We start from the raw sequence: 21,661 nt of genomic DNA on the forward strand, positions 1-21,661 counted from the left end.
TTGCACCGAGCTGGTAGATGCCAAGCAATGTGTTTATATTACTAATAAAATTAGTGGGATGAAAATGTAAGAATTTGTGATTTTAAAAACCTATTAAACAACAGGAAATTTACATTCAAAGGAAAAGCTGGGTATTAACAGAAAGGAGTTTGTGTGTGTGTGTAAGGCAGAGGCATTTAAGATCTAAGCAGGTGTACTGCAACTGTGTCTGCAAAGGAACCTCATTTTGAATTCATAACGTCAAATGTGCTTTGCCTGGGGTCTTTTTAAATCTATGAATAAATCTATGAGTTTTACTGTTGCCTTAAATGGGGCGTAACTGACAGATTAGGGGATTTTTGTAGTTATTATAGTAGTAATTTTGTAGACATATGTATGTGCTTATAATTTTTCTTGTATTAATAAATGTTTCATTTAGTTTTAAAAACAACCTCTTGTGACTCTGTGGTCTGCTTACAACTGTTTTCAAAGCCTGCATCTCGAAACATACAAATTACAAAAATGGATTATGACACTTGTTTCGAGTTTCCCTCTGGGATTTGAACAACTCAGCCCTTACCATCGGCTGTGGCATAATAATTGGAAAAAATCATAAAGGCAGAGTATTTCTTAAATGGTGAGAGGTTGGGAAGTGTTGATATCCTAAAGGACCTGTGTGTATTTGTTCATGAGTCACTAAAAGCTAGCATGCAGGTGCAGCAAGCAGTTAGGAAGGCAAATGGTATATTGGCCTTCTTCACAAGGGGGTTTGATACGGGAGTAAAGATGCCTTGCTGCAGTTGTAGAGTCTTGGTGAGGCTGCATCTGGAGCATTGAGTTCAGTTTTGGTCTCCCTATCTAAGGAAGGATATACTTGCCACAGGGGGAGTGCAAGGGAGGTTCACCCTGGGATATCGAGATTGTCTTATGAGGAGAGATCGAGGAAAGTGGGCCTGTATTCTCTAAGAGTTTTGAAGAATGAGAGGTGATCTCATTGAAAGACAAAATTCTTACAGGGCATGATGGGATAGATGCAGGTAGATGTGTCCCCAGCTGCTGAATCTAGAACCATGGGATACAGCCTTAGAATAAGTGGGAGGCCATTTAAGACTGAGATTAGGAGGAATTTGTCCAGAGGGTGGTGAATCTTTGGAATTCTCAACCCCAGAGGGCTGTGGAAGCTCAATCATTGAGCATGTTCAAAACAGAAATCGATGAATTTCTGGATGCTAATGACATCACGGGATAGTGGGAAAAAATAGAGATAGATGATCAACCATAATCTCTTTGAATGATGGAGTAGGTTCAGCAGCCTGAATGGCCTCCTCCTGCTTCTATTTCCTTTGTTCCTATTCATGTAATGTCTGCCCTAGGGTGTTATAGTATTATCCTATTGTAGCTTAAAGTGATGGCAAAAGATACATTATCAAAATGGACAGAAACCTGAGAGAATTTGTCACCCATAGCCCATAACAATTTCATTGCATTTCATTGCAAAACTTGTGTAATTCTAGATGAAAATCTTTCACTTTTCTGCTCCAGGAAGTGAATATTGGCCACGGTTCCCATTTCTGATTAATACCCAGTCACACCTACTAAAAGTGAATGTGGGAGTGTTGGTTGACCTCACAATCTGCACTCAAACTCCTTTGCTCGTTGGGACCTTTTAAGTTCACCTCAGTGTCCAGGCAGTTCGATGGTTCCACAATGGAGTATTAGCCTTGATTTTTTTGCACAAGTTGTAGAGCTGAACTTATAACCTTCTGATTCAGAAGATAGAGTGCTGATAGAGTGCTAGCAACTGAGCCACAGGCGACACTTCAAGGAATTATAAAGGTTTGTATGAGACTGCAGAAGAAACTTGCTAGATCAGATCAGAAGATCTTTGCCACTTTTAATTAATTCCTGTGATCTAGGCATCACTAGCAAAGTCAACAGGTATTGCCCATCCCCAGTTACCCTCCAGAGGGGTGTGGTGAGCCTCCTTGAAGTGTGGCAGTCTTTATGGTGAAGATTACAGTGCTGTTATGGAGTGAGTTCCAGAAGTTTGATACAGTGATATTCAAGGAATGCCTTTGTTCCAAACTACCTATTGATTTCCTTATCGTGATTTGGGAATTAACAACCCAGTATTCCATTTCCTAATAGGAACTCATCCAGTCATTTTTTTTAAACCTACCATGATCTGTTGCACCAACCTGTCAACCCCCTTAGTTGTATAAATCATCATTCGGTAGTACAGAACTTGAGTATTGCTGAAAAAAGAGACATGCTATCAAAGCTTCTTGTCTAGTACTCATCAGGATAGCTCACAAAAAAAATACCAACAGTAACGGAGGAACAACAATTTATACTGCCTGAGAAAAGAGTGCTGATTGGTGGAGGCATTGCCATGGAGAACGCAGCATGGAACAGTTAACTGCCCAGCTTTGTTTAAATTCAAACTGGGCAGATCAACTCTGATTGGTCAAGGCATTGCCCTGGGGGATGAACCAGGGAATGACTGTTCCCTAAGCTCTTGTTTAGTTGAAAATGGCACAGTGTGTGGACAAGTTCCTTCTGTCTGTATAGGACAGGGCTGTGTGTGTGAATATATATCGCTTCCAGTATGCGTAAGTGAGCCTTACTGCAAGCCCAACTGACAATCTTAAAATGGGTTTTCAGTGTAATTTTTAGGAGGGAACAGTCATCGGCTGGTTCATTCCTCCAGCTGTGCTGCTCGGTTTGAATTTGAACAAAGTTAGGTAGTTGACAATGCCTTGCAGAAGGTACAGAGGAGATTTACTAGAATGGTACCAGAAATGAGGGACTTCTGTTATGTGGAGCAACTGGAGAAGCTAAAATTGTTCTCCTTAGAACAGAGGTGGTTTTGGGGAGATTTCATAGAGGTATTCAAAATCATGAGGGTTTTTATTGTAATTTTCTGAGAAACTGTTTCCACTGGCAGAAGGGCCGGTAACTAATGTACACATGATAATTGGAAAAAGAACCAGAGGAAACTTTATTATAAACAGAGCAAGTTGTTGTGATTTTAATGCACTGACTAAAAGGATTGGGGGTTGGAAGCAGATTCAATTCTAATTTTCAAAAGGAAATTGATAAATATTTGAAAAGGAGAAGTTTGCAGGGCTATAGGGAAAGAGCCGGGGGAATGAGACAAATTTGATAGCAAATTGATGAAGAGTTAGCATAAGCATGAAGAGCAGAATGGTCCCCTTTGTGCTGTATGAGTTTGTGATTCTTACTTCAAAAATAATCTGCCTATTTTCTTTTAATAGCTGTATCTAATGGAATAATTTTCTTAATTTCAAATATTCTGCATCCATTAAAATGATTCAGATCTCTATCAGGACTCCCTCATCTTTTGTTAGAACCACAGTTAATTTTTTCTAGGACCTCTTCTTTTAGTCCTCCCCAATGATTGTATATCAACGGCCCTGTCTGTCGCTCTCTGGATTAATGTGCAGAAATGCTAGAAAGAATCGAAACCTCTATGCACAAGGACTGAATCATGACTGCTCTTGGCCAAAGTCCAGTGATGAATAATCAGGGATTGTGGTAGCTTGTAAAATAATGGGAACTTGGGTACGGGCAGGCTCCTCAAATCCATTTTATGCACAATAAATAACAGGCTGGAGGGATCTCGTGGATTATTCAGTTTTATCTAAACCTGAACTGATCAGTTGGGACAGGGCTGGTTAACAAGAATCTCAATGCCATGTGTGACCCTTTCTGTGATTGATGAACCTACCTATATATTCAATCCTGATCACTTATGTGAGACACTCACAATCAGCTACGATTAATCACCATTGACTCCATTCCGATATATTTTGAATTAATTGTAATAATCAAATAAATTTGCTGTACCTTGGTTAAGCTGAGGGGTTCCAAATGCGAGTGACTATGAATAGAAAAGAGGGAGAAGAAAGGTTAGAGTATGATGGAGAAAAGAGGGATAGGAGAAAAGAGACAGAATGAGGGAGAAAAAGTGGGCAAGAGCAACAGAGGAAAGGAGAAATGAAAGAAGAACGAGATTTTTTGACTCAAGGATCTCAAGTGAGCAGAACAAAGAGATAATAAGTCACATTATGGCCCAGGCTTCAATGTCATTTCAGTGGGCTACATCATTCTTTCCTGGTTTTGGACTGTAAAGATGGCCAAACTTGCTCCAGATTCTTGTACTCCCCAGTATTTTGCTTTGGTCCACAGAGCTGAAACTACAACTATAGCATTGATGTATTATTTCTCTTCACAGGATCAACTAAGTACTTTCCACCTCCTGTGAAACAAACTCGACCATGACCCCCCAGCCTGACACAGATTCATTCTCAACTAACAGTCAAAACATGTTTGTCTCACAAGAGTTGGTTACTTTCTGGAAATTGGTTCATGATTCTTCTGCATCTGATAATGATTCAAGGGTAAGGTTGTGCAACAAATAATTCAGGATTTCAGTATTGTCAATTTAATTTGAGCAGGAAAGATAAATCTGGGAAAATAAAATCTGGCATCTGTAGCTTGACTTGAAGCGAGACCAGGCATAAGCTGGTCCAAACTACCCTGGAGGATAAAATTGATGGAGAAAATTCCTGGAATAGATGAGCTCTGTTAAAATGCCTCGGGACATTTTACTAGATTAAAGGTGCTCAATAAAAACATCTTGTTTGCTCTGCTGATGTATTTTTAAACTGTTAGACTAGGGGCTATATGACAACAGTCTCACTGGTGAAACACACAACTGCATTCTGGATTGTTTACTATAGCTGGATAACTTGCTTCAGGTTTTAAGTGTTCTTTTCAGGGAGCAGGGCAGTGTGGGGTCTGAATTTTTTTATGTTGCATTTTTATCTGTTAAATGGAAGAGAGACAGTTTTAGAAGATTGTGTCAGTAAAAACCAGCTTTACTCCATGGCTGGACCATATATTTCAGTTTCTAATTGAAAAATTAGCTGCTAATATTAGGAGGCCTGAGAGAATGTAGAGGAGGAGAGTATTTCCATTTGGAAATAGGAAAATACAGAACTGGAAAAGATTTCACAATCTGACCATCTCAAACTCATTTCACTTAATTACATACTTCCTTAAATATCTGATTATGTTTTTCCACCTCCCCCACTTCCGGGTAACTGTCTAACACATTCACCACCTACTGGGTATCATAACCAAATCTAAATTGGCTGACTGCTTTCCTTCTTAAGATTCAATCCACGTCCCCTAATGTTTGAACATATATGTACATATGAAATAGGAGCAGGAGTAAGCCATTCAGCCCCCTGCACCACCATTCAGTAAGATCATGGCTGATCTGTTTGTGTTTCAAATTCCACCTTCCCATGTATCTCAGATAATCCTTGATTCTTTTGCCTAATAAGAACCTACCTCTGTCTGAAAAATATTCGATGACCCCACCTCCACCATCTTCCGAGACAGAGTTCCAAAGTCGTACAACCCTCAAAAAAGTCCCTCCTCATCTCTGTCCTAATAGTGACCCTTAATTTTAAAACAGTGCCCCCTAGTTCTGGACTCACCCACAAAAGAAAACATCCTTCCCACGTTCACCTTGTCAAGGCCGTTCAGGATCTTGTATACTTCAATCAAATCACCCCTCACTCCTCTAAACTCCAGTGGAAACAAGCCCAGACTGTCCAACCTTTCATCATAAGACAACCTGCTCATTCCAGGTATCAATCTAGTAAATCTCCTCTGAACCGCCTCCAGTACATTTATATCCTTCCTTAAATAAGGAGGCCAAACCTGTGCACAGTATTCGAGGTGTGGTCTCACCAATACCCTATATAACTAAAGCATAACTTTGTTACTTTTATGTTCAAGTCCTCTTGTAATAATGGATAGCATTCCATTAACCTTCTTGATTACATGCCGGACCTGCATAATAACCTTTTGTGACTCATGCACAAGAACACCTAGATCCCTCTGCACTTCAGAATTCTGCAGCTGTTCTCTGTTTAAGTTACTCTGCGCTCTTATTCTACCTGCCAAAGTGAACAATTTCACATTTTCCCAGCTGTTGTAATTTCAGATTTATTATCCGGCCCTATAGGTTAGGGCGAATTGATGGTGCTGTGGTAATTTCAATGCACTAGTAATTTGGAGGCCTACGATAATGTTCTGGGGACATAGGTTCAAATCCCACAATGGCAGCTGGTAGTATTTAAATTCAATTAATAAAAACATCTGGAATTAAAAGATAGTCTTGGTAATAGTGACCATGAAACGATTGTTGTAAAAACCCGTCTGGGTCACTAATGCCCTTTAGGGAAGGAAATCTGCTGTCCTTACCTGGTCTGGCCCTACATGTGACTCCAGACCCACAGCAATGGGGCTGACTCTGAACTGCCCCCGGAAATGGCCGAGCGAGACACTCAGTTTACGGACAACTAGGGATGGGCAACAAATGCTGACTTTGCTGCCAGTGACACCCATTCCCATGAAAGAAAAAAGATGCTGGGGAAAAGTGAAAACTAAGAGTATGGATTCTACAATTTTACAGCAAAGATTCTTGACATCAGCTCATGATGTTTGTGATTCATTGATTCTATGTTTGAAAGATCCTACACTTGAGAAAGTAGCACTTGATAGTTTGTGTTTTAAGGTCCTCTGCTACCATGGTCTACAGAATGTTCCAGCATGGGAGCAGGCCATTCAGCCTATCGAGCTTGTGCTCAGTCTGACATGGTTGATAAATGGATCGACAAACTTGTTCCACTATTCAGTAAGATCAAGGCTGATGTGACTGTGGCCTTAACTCCACTTCCCTCCCTGCCCCCCCCCCCATAACTGTCAATTCCCCTGTCCATCAAAATCTGTCCAACTCAGTCTTGAGTGTATTCAGTGACCCAGCCTCTGGTGCTCTCTCTGTGGTAGTGAATTCCAAAGACTCTTAGAGAAGAAATTTCACTGCATGTCCATCTTAAATGGGAGGCCTCTTACTTTTAAACTATGAGCCCTAATTCTAGGTTTCCCCATGAGAAGAAACACCCTCTCAGCATCTATCTTGTCAAGCTCCTTGAGAATCTTATGCCTTTTAACATATTTTCCTAGTCCACTTTAGCTAGCTCAGTCTTATTTGTTGCAATACGCTTTTTAAGGGATAACATCATGAAATCACGAGAAAGGAAGAGTGACAGGCGATCCAGTCTTAGCTTCACTTTTCCCTTTGAGCAAAGTGCGCGCGCACATCTCTGCTGTTGATGGCTTCAGGCTCTCTGTCTATGTATATCTGTTCTTGTGTGTCTAGTTTTAATAAATGAACCCACAACGTGTTTACCCAATCTGTTATGAGTGGTTGGTGCCATTATATCATTATAACAACACAACATTATTACCCTTGTAACTGCATTTATTTCAGTGTAAGATACTAGTTTCAAACCCACATTTCTCATCCTCATACTGAGTATGAAATTCTATCATAATATGATCACTCTTACCTAAAGGATCATTTACCAGGAGATCATTTATTAATCCTTTCTCATTACAAATTATTAGGTCTATAACAGCCTGTTCCCTGGTTGGTTCCAGAATGTATTGTTCTAAGAAACTGTCTCAAATATACTATATGAATTCATCCTCCAGGCTAATTTTACCAATTTGATGCATCCAATCTATAAGATAAAATCACCCACAATTATTGCAGTATTATTCTTACAAGCCCCCATTATTTCTTGATTTATGCCCAGTCTAGCTACTGTCAGAGGGCCTATAAACCACTTCCACCAGTGACTTTTCATTTATTATTTCTTATCTCCACTCAAACTGATTCTACATTCTGAACCACCAAGATCATTTATCACTAGTGTATGGATCTCATCCTTGATTAACAGAGCCATCCACCAACTTTTCCTTTCTTACTCTCATTCCAAAATGTCAAATATCCATGAATATTCAAGATCCAGCCATGGTCATTTTGTAACCATGTTTCTTTAATGGCTACCAAATCACATTCACTTATTTCTATTGGTTTTATCAATTCATTTGTTTTAATGCACATCACAGTCCAATGGATGAGCTACTCACTTTGTTTGCAGAGAAATAATACAGATCAAGGAATGTGAAAAAGTTTAATAGTAACTCAGACTGATCTAACCCATTCTGCTCAGCAAGGGTGGAATAGGTTTGAAACTTGCAGAATTCCCATTCGTCAAGTGTCACGGGTCCTGTCTGTCTCTATTAAACTGAAACTGAACCATCCTATAGTGATGCTGAGAAAGAAACTGACAAAAACGGCATATATTGAGCCATAAAATTAACAGTCACGGGTTAGGATATATAAGCATTAGCATCTCAGTGATAATCCCATTCAGTTCTTTCAGCAGTTACAACTGGGGCAGAAATCAGAATCACAGAAAAATAAAGAATTTTTGACTATAATGAGATATTAATTAAAATGAATTTAATAAGAAATGGAACCTCTACTTATTAGCTCACTTTAACTGCCCTTTGTTTCCCCTTGGTTTGGTTTATATTGAAGACTTGCGATCAGTGCTCGATTTTCCAGAGGCACCAGTTGCTGATGGGTTGAAATGCTTCCCGTGCAGTGACTGCGCTCGGCCATGTAGTGGCACCTTCCCACGGCCTGTGGTTAACCACTGATTCTGCAAAAATAACAACTGTTTAAGTATCAAGTAATTATAATAACATTTGTCATGCTACCGAGTATAATCACTGCCCATCGTATAAGTCATGTTATCTCACTTTTAAAACAGTGACCATAGTAAAACTATCCTTTTCATCCTTCTCAACCTGTCTGCAGCCTTTAACATGGCTGACCATACTATCCTCCTTCAATGATCCTCCTCCATTGTCCAACTGGACAGGACTGTACCTGCCTGGTTCCATTCAATCACAGCCAGAGAATCATTTGTAACAACTTCTCCTTCCATTTCCACACCATTCAGTGTCCAGGGAAGGTTTACCAGATTAATAGCAGGAATGGATGGGTTGTCTTATCAGTAAAGATTGGACAGGTTAGGCTCACATCCATTGGAGTTGAGAAGAGTGAGAGGCGACTTGATTGAAACATTTAAGATCCTGAGGGGTCTTGACAGGGTGGATGTGAAGAGGATGTTTCCTCTTGTAGGAGAATCTAGAACTAGGGGTCACTGTTTAAAAATAAGGGGTTGCTCATTTAAGACAGAAATGAGGAGAGTTTTTTTTTCTCTGAGGGTCATAAATCTTTGGAACTCTCTTCCTCAAAAGGCTTTGGAAGCAGAATCTTTGAATATTTTTAAGGCAGAGCTGGGTAGATTCTTGATTAACAAGGGGGTGAAAGGTTATCGGGAATAGGTAGGAATGTGGGGTTAAGGTTACAATCAGATCAGCCATGATCTTATTGAATGGCCGAGCAGGCTTGAGAGGCCAATTGGCCTACTGCTGCTCCTAATTGGTATGTTTGTAGCATTGCCTCTGAAGCCCCCATCCTTGGCTTCCTCCTATTGTTTAATTTACATGTTGCCACATGGCAACATTATCAAAAACACAACAGCAGGTTCCAGGTAAATGCTGACAAAAATCCAGCTCTACTTAACCATCATCACCTCTCTACTAGTCCTCCACCATCCGTGATGTCATGTTGCTGATCAGATATCCAGCCTTGGGTGAGCAGAAATTCCCTTAAATTAATTATTGGGAAGACCAAAACTATTGTCTTAAATCCCAAGCACAATCAGCTTTCCCCAATCTCTGAGTGCAACCCTCTCTCCCTGGCAACTGTCTGACACTGAACAAACTATTACAACATCGTCCTTTTTGACTGCAAAACGAGCTTGAGACCCCATATTCTCTCCATCATTTATGACCAGATTAGGAGGGAGAAAACGATTCCTCTCTTTGTCCCACTCCTGAGTTGGTTACAACAAGAGTTTAAATTGAAAAAAAACGATATTGCCAAGTCAATAATATATACTTAACCGTGTATAGCTTGGCGTAAATAACAAGCCCACCAGGTTCCTTAAGTGAACAAGTGAAGAGGTAGTTACATTGCTAAAATTCACTCAGGCTAAGATGCAAAAGGTGTAAAAATGTATAAATATGTCCAACTACCCACTAATGTAAAAAAACCCCACAAACCTCTCCCAGGCATGGAAAAAGTAAATGAAACTCTGCAGAATATCAGATTTTAATTTTTACTCGGCCAAGTTTTAAATCAAAAAAATGTATTCACAGCTTGTCCGAATGTTTGTTTACAGCTGAAGGGTCATTTCCACAGTAGCTGCTAGTACTCCAGTTTCTCACTGGAGCTGGCTGATTCTGTTCTCTCTTGGAAACAGTGGTGTTGATTTGGAATCTTCCTTCAGAACTCTTGGTTTGCAGCAATGAGGGCTTCTGGGTTTTCCAATCAAAAGCATAGGACATAGGAACATAGAAACAGCTCAGTTTCAGAGAAAGAAAGGTGGTAAGGCTCCTGTGGCAGTCTCTCCAACTGTTAGTATATTTTTACTCCCAAGAACAGGGTCACGTGACCTCTCTGGTTTCAATCCAGGCTTATTTTAGCCACCATCTGAGATTTGTAGATTCTGTGTCTCCAAAAGCAGCTGGGTGTCCTTCCCAAATGCAACAGGTTAGCTGCTGTAAGCCAATGGTTCTAGGCTTAGCAAAGTCTGCTTTTCAAAAAGTTCCATACGTGTCCAGCCGATTAAATTATAAAGTAATATTCTACTAAACACACCTACCTCACGGGGAATGAAACGTGACTTGTAGACAATTTTCATTACAAGGTGTCAAAAAAATGATAAAACCATAAGAAACACCTGAACACCCATTCACTCTTTAAATCCAACTGATACAGCTGTGCTATTTTACAATCCTGGTACCAGGTAATTCTAACCGGAGTTAAATTCTGGACAAAGCCTCAGCTCTCCCTGCAATGTGGGCGATCTTTAAATGATAGGACTGTAAAAACAAACTTCACTGAAATAGCCCAGCAGTCTGGGTTTGGAATTTTCCCACAAAGGTTCGTGGGTTGTTGACTATATACACTTAAGCTCTCCCTGTATCCTTTTCTTTAATTTGTTCATGGGATGTGGACTTTGCTGGCTGGGTCAGCACTTATTTCCCATCCTGAATTGCGCTTGAGAAGGTGGGGGTGAGCTGCCTTCTTGAACCGCTGCAGTCCATGTGGTGTAGGTACACCCACGGTGCTGTTAGGGAGGGAGTTCCAGGATTTTGACCCAGTGACAGTGAAGGAACGGCCGATATATTTCCAAGTCAGGATGGTGAGTGATTTGGAGGGGAACTTGCAGGTGGTGGTGTTCCCCATGTGTCTGCTGCCCTTGTCCTAGATGATAATGGCTGTGGGTTTGGAAAGTGCAGTCTAAGGAGGCTTGGTGAGTTCCTGCATTGTACCTGGTTAATGGTACACACTGCTGCTACTGTTCATGATGTGTGATGAAGGGAGTGAATGTTTGGAGGTGTGGTGCCAATCAAGTGAGCTGCTTTGTCCTGGACGGTGTCCAGGACAAAGTTGGAGCTGCACTCATCCAGGCAAGTGGGGAGTATTCCATCACACTCCTGACTTGTGCCTTGTAGATGGTGGACAGGCTTTGGGGAGTCAGGAGGTGAGTTACTCAATGCAGGATTCCCAGCCTCTGACCTGCTCTTGTAGCCATGGTGGACATATACTCTAAAGAGTTTGAGAGCCTGTAATAGTTTCAGGGTTTTCATCTCCACAATGGAGTCTTTCTTTTGGTATCAATTTAACTTTTTGGAAAAGTACCCCAGTGGCCTCTCTGTGCCCAACTGGTCATCCTAGCACAGGACAGAACCTACCCCCAGGTCATTAACATTAATGGCTGCCATGGACTCAATGGGCTTATTGAAGTTTGGGGCAGCTAGCACCTGTTCATTTATTCAGATCACTTTCACTCTCTCAAAAGCTGCTTGGCACTCCTCTGACCACACTTCCCTTGTTTTTTCTTCTTGTGTAACAAGTCTGTCAATGGGGTGGTTATCAAGCTGAAGTTTAGGATGAACTTGCAGTAAGTAGAAGCCACACATCCCTAAAACCCACATGCTTTTCCATTTAGTCTTGGAGATGGGGTGGGGTGTGGGGGGGTGGGGTTGGGGGGTGGGGGGTGTGGGTTGGGCAGGGGAGGCGGTGGTGTGGGTGTTGGGGGGGGGGGGGGGGGGGGGGGGAGTGGGGGGGGGGGAGTCCTGCACTTTTGCTGTTCTTAGCAACAACTGTCCGACCCACTTGGTAGGTTACCCATTGCAAGCTCACTCTTTGCAAGATTTATCACTAAACCAGCTAGCTGTAATCTTCAAAAAGGGCTTCCAGCTGTTCCAAGTGTCACTGTGTATGAGTAGGTCATCAAGATCCACTACACAGCTGGGGAGCCCAGCCGTAACCAGCCTCATTATTCTCTGCAAGGTGGCAGGAGCATTTCTCAGGCTGGATGGCAAAACTCAGCATTGGAAAAGGCAAACCCAAGCTGATCTCCTTAGCCCAGCCAGCGTACGAAGGGGACCTGCCAGTATCCCTGTAGCAGATTGACTTGGGTTATAAACATGGCACTTCCGACCCTGTCGATACTGTCCTCCAGGTGAGGAATAGGGTAGGAGTCTACCCTGGCCACTGCACTAACCTTTCTGTTGTCAATGCAGAGCCTTGTTGAACTATCGGGCTGAGGCATCCGCATGAATAGGAAACTCCAGCTACTTTGACTAGGGTCAATCAGGTTGTTTTCCAACATGTATTGGATATTTCTGCTTTCAGCTGAGCCAGTTTCTCAAGGCATAGGTAATAGGAATGCTGTTATGTGGGGGAGCTCTCTCCTACATTTATGTTGTGCATGGCGAGCGTTATGCACCCTGGTTTGTACCTATAGACTCCTTTCAAACGCTGTGAGCAGTCTTGTCAGGTCTCCTCTCTGGTCTGTGTGTAATTGGGAGAGCACCACGTCTAATCTCCCTAAGAGTTTGGTGTTAGGTAACTAGGCAGTAAGGGGCTCAATTTGGGAATTGTCCAGGCCTCCATCTGCCCCATCCACATTATCCCTTTCGTCCTCCACTCTCCTTACTGCCTGATGGACGTGTGCTTGTTTATCCTCCTCCTGGCTCTGGTACAGTTGCAGCATAATGTGATGCAGCCTGCTCTTTTCCCTGTGGTCTGGAGTAAATAATTCACCTCACCAATACCCTTTGCTACTCTAGGGCCACTGAGCCAGGCTAAGGGTAGTGACACTAAAACATGGTCCCCTGGCTGAATTGTTCAGGTCTCAGCATTGTCTGCTGGTCTTTTCATGACCGTCTGTGAAGTTTGAAGGTGTTCCTGGGCCACAATACAGGCTCTTGTGAGCCACTGCCAGAACCCAGATATGTAATCTTTGCTCAAAGAATATTTCCTTGATTCATTTCAAAAGGAACTCTTTGAATTAGTTTACAGGCATGAACAAAGAGACTAAAAGCCAGTGGACTCACTGAGTGAGTCCCAGGTGACAAACAGGGGAAATCCCAGTCCTTTGTCCCAGTCATGAGGTTATACCCTGATCATCGTCTTGAGGGTTTGACAGGATTGTTCTAAAGCCCCTTGTGACTGTGGGTAGCAGGTGAAGGATTTTAGCTGGGTTATACCCAAATTACTCATGACTTTCTGGAAAACTTTGGAAATAAGATTGTTCCCCTGATCCAACTGCATGTCAGCAGGTAATCTGTATCGGATGAAGATATACCACTACCTGGGCAGAAATGGTTCTTCGGGATGGCTTCTGGGAACCGGGTAGCCACGTCTATAAGCAGAAAGATGTACGGGTGCCACCTTTCATTTTCAGCAGGCCCCATGTAATCTGCCAACAGCCTGCTGACCAGTTCCCCAGAAGCTGGCACGAGAATCTGGGCTGCCGGTTTCATCACAGGTTGGGGCTTCCCCACAATTTGGCACATGTGCCATGTTTTACAGAATTGCGCCATGCCCTTGTGGCTGCTTGCCCAGTAAAAATGCCAACTATGCCAGCTTGGGTCTTCCAGATAACCATGTGCCCAGCCAAGGGGATTTTGTGGACTATATTTCCCCATGATACCTGGGTCACACCACTACCTGGTGGACCAGTGTCCACTCCTCATCCACAGGTCTGAGACGGGGAGGCCACTTTCTCATCAGCACAGTTTTTAATTTTAAATAGCAGCGTTCCAGAGCACACTCTGCTTCAGCCTCACTTCATAATGTTTGTTCGTTTTTAAAATTCCCAGATGACCTCAGCCTGGGAAGACCTGCCTTCACTTCCTTCAGGTCAGCCAAATCTCCCAGAAACAACATTTTTAAGTTTTGGATATCCAGATGGCGGAGTCATCCACCTGTGCTGCCAACTTACGGGCAAATTCAGCTATTGACTGGCAGCAAAAATACCAGGAGCCTTTTTCTGTAACTGTTCTGTCTCCTTGACCTCATTTAGTGTCTCAGACGACTAGAGAGGCCACTACCTTCACTTTGGCCGTCTACTGATGGACCATCCCCAGTGACAGGCGGGACTTACCTTACACACCAGGTGCAGCCAGACGAAGGTTCGGGTATATACTCTCCCCTGACTCCGTTCGTTAATTCCACTCCCCTGGTGGAACGGTCATGCCTTTCCTCAGTGGCCCCTGTATCCCTAAATGACTCTGTTTAACTGCCTCACTTCAGGGGTAGGGAGTCACTTTTCCTTTAGGCAAGAAATCCCAGTAACTCTCAGGGACCTTGTTCACCTCACCCATACCCATATCGGCATTTTTCACCAGGACTTACTGCGGCAGCCAGAGCTTTTCTGCTGTGCTCTTAGTCAGAGCCCCTTCTGCACTGACCTGATGTACCCCAACAAACACTATGGATTTTCCCCATAACTTACAGCATCAGCGTAAAGGTGTCCTATCTTGTTACAGGCTTCTGGGCTTCACTCCTACTCTCAGCACCTTCATTTATTGTCTGAGGAGGGACCACCTTCCATTCCCAGCTTTCCCTTCTCATCCCTGGCTCCCTTTCACCCTCTTTCTGTCCTTCTTGGGCTTGTGGAAGGGTTTCCCTAGGGGTAAGGGCTTGTGGACAAGTTCAATGATCAGCCACCTCAGCTGCCTGTCTAGCTTTTGAAACCATTTGGCTCCCCATGTATGTCCTTAGGGAGCAAGTTTTTAAAATTATTGAGGCTTTTGTAGGCGGTCTCTAATTTAAGTGCCTGCATCCAGCTGTCAAAGGCAAGTTGCCTGACCCTCTCAAACTCAGTGTAAGCTTGCTCAGGATGCTTTTGAAGGTTTTGGAATTTATGTCCAAAAGCTTCAGGCACCAACTCATAAGCCCTGAAAATAGCCCTTGTGCCCATCTCATTCTGCGTAGGTCTCCCCAGAAAGTATGGCAAAACCCGGGTGGGCTTTGCCTGTTTTGCATCAGCAGCATCCAGATTTCTGTGGGCCATTTTATCCATTTCGCAATTTTCTCAAGTGAGGTTAAAAATGCCTCTACTCCCTCCCAAGCTTTGGTATGGCTCAGACAAATTTAAACTGCTCCGCATTCAGGCCTGAGTTGTGGGCAGGCCTCTCGCTATCGATACCTTCCCTGGGTCCAGGAGAGTCTTTCCCCTTGGCTCAAACTGTTTTCATTGAAATTCAAATTCTTTTTCTTCCCTCCATTCCTGCTGCTCTTTTTCTCTTTGAATGCCATTTCCTTTTCTCTCTCCTACCTCTCTTTTGGCTTTAATTTCTTCTCTCTCTCGCTTTCCCTAGCCTGGAATTCTAACTCTAGCCTCTTCTGTTTCAGCTGTATTTTTGCTAATGCCAGTTGGTCTGTTTCCAGATCTATGAACTGGAAGAGCTAAAGATAAACAATTGCAAGATTGCTGGCCACTAGTTTTTGAATTTCTTGTTTCTTTGCTTTTGACTGAAATTCTGCATCCCACCACTAACCACACTTTTCAATTTGTCAGTGTCAATGCCTTTAAACTGTTCGAGTTATTTCAGTCTGTTCTAAAAATGCACTAGCCTCAAAAGTGGACTTTTTGGTTAGTACAAGATCACTGTAGTACACAACAAAACTGTACTGGCATTTTTAAATTATGTCCAGGGATTGATTTGGTTCATGCTTCCAATTATTCTCCTTCATCTATGGGTTCAAATGCCAGGCGTAAGCACCCAAATATCTGTTAAGATCAGGTTAAGGAGGGATGAACTGTCTCCTGTCTGTCCGACTCCTGAGTTGATTATAACAGAGTTTGGATTTAAAGAAAGGTGTTATTGCCAATTCAATACATATACACACAACCATGAATAGCTCTGTACAAGGAATCTAGCTGCCTTACTTAAGTTAAGAAAGGAGGTAGTTTTATTGTTCACTCAAGCAAAGATGCAGAAATTAACAAAAGGTTTAAAAGGTACAAGTACGTCCAGACACACACAGACACACACCCCACCTCCAACAACCCCAATGATACAATAAAGAATCAGGAGTTAAAATTGGGCCAAGTAAAAATTAAAGTCAGAAACAAAGGTTTTTTCACGGATTGTCTGGGATGCTTGTTCCTGCTGAAGGGTCACTTTCCCCAGTAGCTGCTCATACTCAGGTTTCTCACTCGAACAGCCATGGCTGGTTGATTCTCTTTTCACTTGGAGACGGAGATATTGATTTGGAATCAGTCTTTAAAAAAGTTCTCTTTCAGAACATTGAAGCAACAAGGTGGTCTTTGTTTTCAAATCACGAACAGCCTACCTTTGATGGGAGAGATATCAAAGAAAGAGAGAGGCAAATGTTGTCTCTGTGACAATCTATCTGACTGTTAGTTCAAATCAGGGATTTATTTTACACCCAAGAGCTGGGTCACATGACCTCTCCCTGGTTTCAATCTGGATTTATCTTAGCCACTGTCTTTGCAAGCTTCATTGAATCCATAAAGCAGCTTGTATCCTTCAAAAATGTAACTTTTTAGCTGCTATAGGCCAGCTCTTTGCTTAAGCAAAAGCTTTCTTTTCAAAAGTTCACACACATATATCCAGCCAATGACATTATTGTGCAATGAGATGGGAGTAATTAGTGAAGCTGCCCCTAGCTAGCAGCGACCATAATATGATTGAATTTTACATTCAGCTTGAGGGAGAGAGGAGAAGGTCTGAGACTAAGTTTTTAAACTGAAATAAGGGTGATTATGAGGGCATGAAAGCTGAGCTGGCTAAAGTGAATTGGCAAATTAGGTTAAAGGATATGTCAATAGAGATTCAGTAGCTAATATTTGAGGGGATATTTCAGGATGCACAGAATAGATACATTCCAACGAATAAGAAAAAATCCAAGGGACAGACACACCATCGGTGGTTAAGTAGAAAGGTTAAAGATAGTATCAAACTTAAAGAAAAGGCGTATAATTGTGCAAGGACAGGTGGCAAGTCAGACAAAATATAAGGAACAGCAACAAGTGACTAAAAGACAAATAGAGGGGGCAAAAAAGAGTATGAGCGAAAGCTAGCCAGAAATATAAAAACAGATAGTAAGAGTTTTTATAAATATTTTAAAAAGAAAAAAAAAAGTTAACAAAGTGAGCATTGGTCCAATAGAAAAAGTGTTTTTCATAATCAATTCTCCAGACTCAAAGAGATGGCAGATGAATTGAATGGTATTTTGCAGCAGTTTTCACTATAGAGGATACAAGTAACACCCCAGAAGCAACTTTAAACTGGGAAATGCAAGTTGGGAAGGAAGTCAGGAAAATTAGTCACCAGAGAAGTGGTACTGAGTAAATTGTTGGAGCTGTGGGCTGACAAGGTCCCAGGTCCTGATGGACTTCATCCTAGGGTCTTAAAAGAAGTATCTAGTGAGATAGTTGATGCATTGGTTTTAATTTTCCAAAACTCTGTAGATTCAGGGTAGGTAACATCAGATTGGAAAATAGCAAATATAACTCCGTTATTCAAAAAGGGAGGGAGACAGAAAGCAACAAACTACAGGCCAGTTAGCTTAACATCTGGCATAGGGAAAATATTAGAAGCTATTGTTAAAGATGTTATAGCAGGACACTTGGATAAGCTTAAGGTCATGAGGCAGAGTCAACATGGTTCTGTGAAAGGAAAAGCGTTTTTAACTAACTTATTGGAGTTCTTTGGAGGAAGTAACATATGCTGTGGATAGAGGGGAACTGGTAGGTATACTGTACTTGGATTTCCAGAAGGTATTTGATAAAGTGCTACTTTATTAAGTTATTTAGGAAAATAAAAGCTCATGGTATAGGGGGTAACATGTTGGCATGGATACAAGATTGGCTGGCTAACAGGAAACAGAGTTGGCATAAATGGGTATTTTTCAGGTTGGCAAGATGTAAGAGTGGTGTGTCACAGGGATCAGTGCTGGGACATCAACTGATTATAATTTATATAAATGACTTGGATGATTAGATGGTTACCAAAATTGCTGATGACACAAAGATAGGTAGGAAAGTAAGTTGTGAAGAGGCCATAAGGAGGCTACACAAAGACATAGATGGGTTAAATGATCTGTCAAATGGAGTATAATGTGGTAAAACGTGAAATTGTCGATTTTGGCAAGAAGAATAAAAGAGAAGCATATTATTTAAATGGTGAGAGATTGCAGAGCTCTGAGACGCAGAGGGATCTGGGTGTCCTAGTGCATGAATCACAAAAGGTTAGTGTGCAGGTACAGCAGGTAATTAGGAAAGCTAATAGAATATTATCGTTTATTGTGAGGGGAATTGAATACAAAAGTAGGGAGGTTATGCTTCAGTTGTATAGGGCACTAATTAGACCACATCTGGAGTACTGTTTACAGTTTGGTCTCCTTATTTATGGAAGGATGTAAATGCGTTGGAGCAGTTCAGAGAAGGTTTACCAGACTAATACCTGGAATGGGTGGGTTGTCTTATGAGGAAAGGTTGGACAGGTTAGGCTTGTATCTGCTGGAGTTTAGAAGAGTGAGAGGCGACTTAATTGAAATGTTTAAGACCCTGAGGCATCTTGACAGGGTGGATGTGGGGAGGGTGTTTCCTCTTGTGGAAGAATTTAGAACTAGGGGAACACTGTTTAAAAATAAGGGGTCGCTCATTTAAAACAGAGATGAGGCAAAACTTTTTTCACTTGAGGTCATGAGTCTTTGGAACTCTCTTCCTGAAAAGGTGGTGGAAGCAGAGTCTCTGAATATTTTTAAGGCAGAGATGGATAGATTCTTGGTAAGCAAGGGGGTGAAAAGGTTATCGGGGATGGACGGGATGCAGATTTCTGGTTACTATCAGATCAGCTGTGGTCTTATTAAATGGCGGAGCAGGCTCGAGGGGCTGAATGACCTACTCCTGATATGCATAACGATCACCAAGAGCACTTACTTTCACCACCAAAATATTGCCTCAGCTCACATGCTACTGAATTCCTCATCCAAGATGCTGTTAATGCCAGAGTTAACTATTCAACACTCTCCTCACTGGCCTCCCATCTTCCACCTTATGTAAACTGCAGTTTACCCAAAACTTTGCTGCCTGTATCCTTAACTCTCAGCAACTCCTGATCAACCATCACTCCTGTGCTTGTTCTGGCAACATTTCAAGTTTTCAAATTCTCATCCTTATATTGTAATCGAAATATTGCTTCTCTCTCTGTAACTGCCTCCAGCCCTGAAACCCTCCAAGATCTCTGCACTCCTCTATTCTGGCCTTTGTGCATCACTCCCTTACCTCACTATTGTCAGCTGTTCTTTCAGTTGCTTGGGGCCAAAGCTCTGGGATACCCTCCTTAAATCTCAACCCCTTTCTCCTCCTTTAAGATACTCCTTAAAACCTTCTTATTTGGCCAGCTTCCCTAATCTTGCTTTTTGTTTTATACTGTTTCACTGAAGTGCCCTGGACTGTTTCATTATGCTAAAATGCCATCTGGTATTGTATTTGGTTTGATGTCAAATTTTATTTGATAATTGCTACTGGGAAGCGCCTTGAACATTTTACTAAGCTAAAGATGCTATACAAATGCAAGTTGTTGCTGGTGTCCACTCACATTTCCTCCACTGCCAGAAAATATTGTAGTTAGACCTTTAGTCTGTTGTGTTGGTCTCAGTGCTTTTCCAGCCTTCAGCTCACATAGAAGCTCTTTGTTGCTTGAAGAAGGGGAGGTCATGTTGAAATACGCTGGCTCTACAAAGTGAGTGAAACAGTTTGTATATTATAGCCAGATATATACTAACAAGGATAGAATGTCACCAGTTCTGTTGAAGGGTCATGAAGACTCGAAACGTCAACTTTGCTCTTCTCCGCCGATGCTGCCAGACCTGCTGAGTTTTTCCAGGTAATTCTGTTTTTGGTTTAGAATGTCACAACTTGGCTATTGACACATGGAACAATCCATTCAGCTACCAGCTAAATATTTGCACTGCATGGCAACACTAACAAAGATTGGTGTCTCTTCAACTTTGCCTGAATGTTTACCGTCAGAACAGAGCTAAGTTACAGCCCAGTAAGGCACTACCTTGGTCTGTCATGTACAAGTTAAAACAGCATTTGTTCTTTGCTGAATACATGATACGTAAAGGATGTACAGCTCAGGGACAGGTCATTCAGTGCAACAGGTCTAGGCTGGTGTTTGTTTCCACCTCCCACCTTATTTAATTTCACCCTATGAGCAGACACTTTACATAGTGCACTATGGTACTAAACCACAGAGCACAAAGGTTACCAAGTTATTTATCTGTGTTGACTTTGCAGCTATTGCACACAATGGTGGTGGGGCACTATGAGCTAGGAAGGAAAATATGACCATGGTTCCTGCTTATCATCCATCACCTGCTGCTGGAAGGTATATATGATTGTACGTATATATGGTTAATAAGTGAAAGACAGACAGATTTACATTTCATCAGAGCCTTTTACAATGTCAGAATGTCCCAAAGTACTTCACAATCAATGAAGTGTCATTGTTTGCAATGTAGGAAAAGCAGCAATTTACACACAGCAAGATCCCATAACCAGCAATGTGATAATAACCAGGCAGACAATCTGTTTTAATATGTTGACTGAGGAATAAATTTTCACCCGATATTTGCATGTTCTTCTTCAAAAATAGTGCCATAGGATGTTTCACATCCACCTGAAGGAGCAGAAAAGGCCTTGGTTTAACATCTCATCCAAAAGTCCGCCTCAGCATCAGTGCAGGGCGCCCTGCTTGGGAGGGTCAGCTTGGATTTGGTGCTCAAGTCTCTAGGGTAGGACTTGAACCCCCAACCTTCAACACAAAGGCAAGAGTGAAAGACAGAGCCATTCCTGGCACTTTGTAATCACTTAAACGTTTACACCCTACAATAAGCTGCTTTCAATTTACTTCAATCTATGTTGTATCATTTCAGCTTTTCTTATTGGACAGCAGTGTCAAACCCTAGAACTGGAAGTTCGACAGCATTTCATTAGGAGAATCCTGGATTAATCGTAGTAAACATGCATATTTTAAATTCATGGATGTTTGTGGTAACTAAGGCCCACTTATTTTAAACAGAGCTTTTCACTAACTTCACAACCTTGAACACAATCCAGGTTGGCCGTCCCAGTGCATTTCCTGTTGCAGGTGCCATCTTTCAGAGCACATGTTAAAGTGAGGCCCTCTCAGAGATCCCATGGAAATATTTGAAGATGATTTGGGGAAGTTCTCCCTCGAGTCCTGGCCAATATTTATCCCTCAACCAATATCACGAACTGGTTATTATCTCTAGTGTTTGTGGGAGATTTCT

The 21,661-nt window shown here is 42.0% G+C and overlaps 1 protein-coding gene across 1 annotated transcript in view; it reads left to right on the forward strand.

The window, feature by feature from the left end:
• Nucleotides 1–4,257: 4,257 nt before the first annotated feature.
• The window catches only part of LOC121272284 (transcription factor HES-4-like), a 167,310-nt gene continuing 149,906 nt past the window's right edge, over nucleotides 4,258–21,661 (forward strand). The window contains exon 1 of the mRNA XM_041178851.1: nucleotides 4,258–4,403. The gene's annotated coding sequence lies outside the window, so the exon portion shown is untranslated. The remainder of the gene's footprint in view (nucleotides 4,404–21,661) is intronic.

The sequence above is a fragment of the Carcharodon carcharias genome, chromosome 33 (genome assembly GCF_017639515.1).
Source record: "Carcharodon carcharias isolate sCarCar2 chromosome 33, sCarCar2.pri, whole genome shotgun sequence".
In the NCBI taxonomy this organism is placed as follows: domain Eukaryota; kingdom Metazoa; phylum Chordata; class Chondrichthyes; order Lamniformes; family Lamnidae; genus Carcharodon; species Carcharodon carcharias.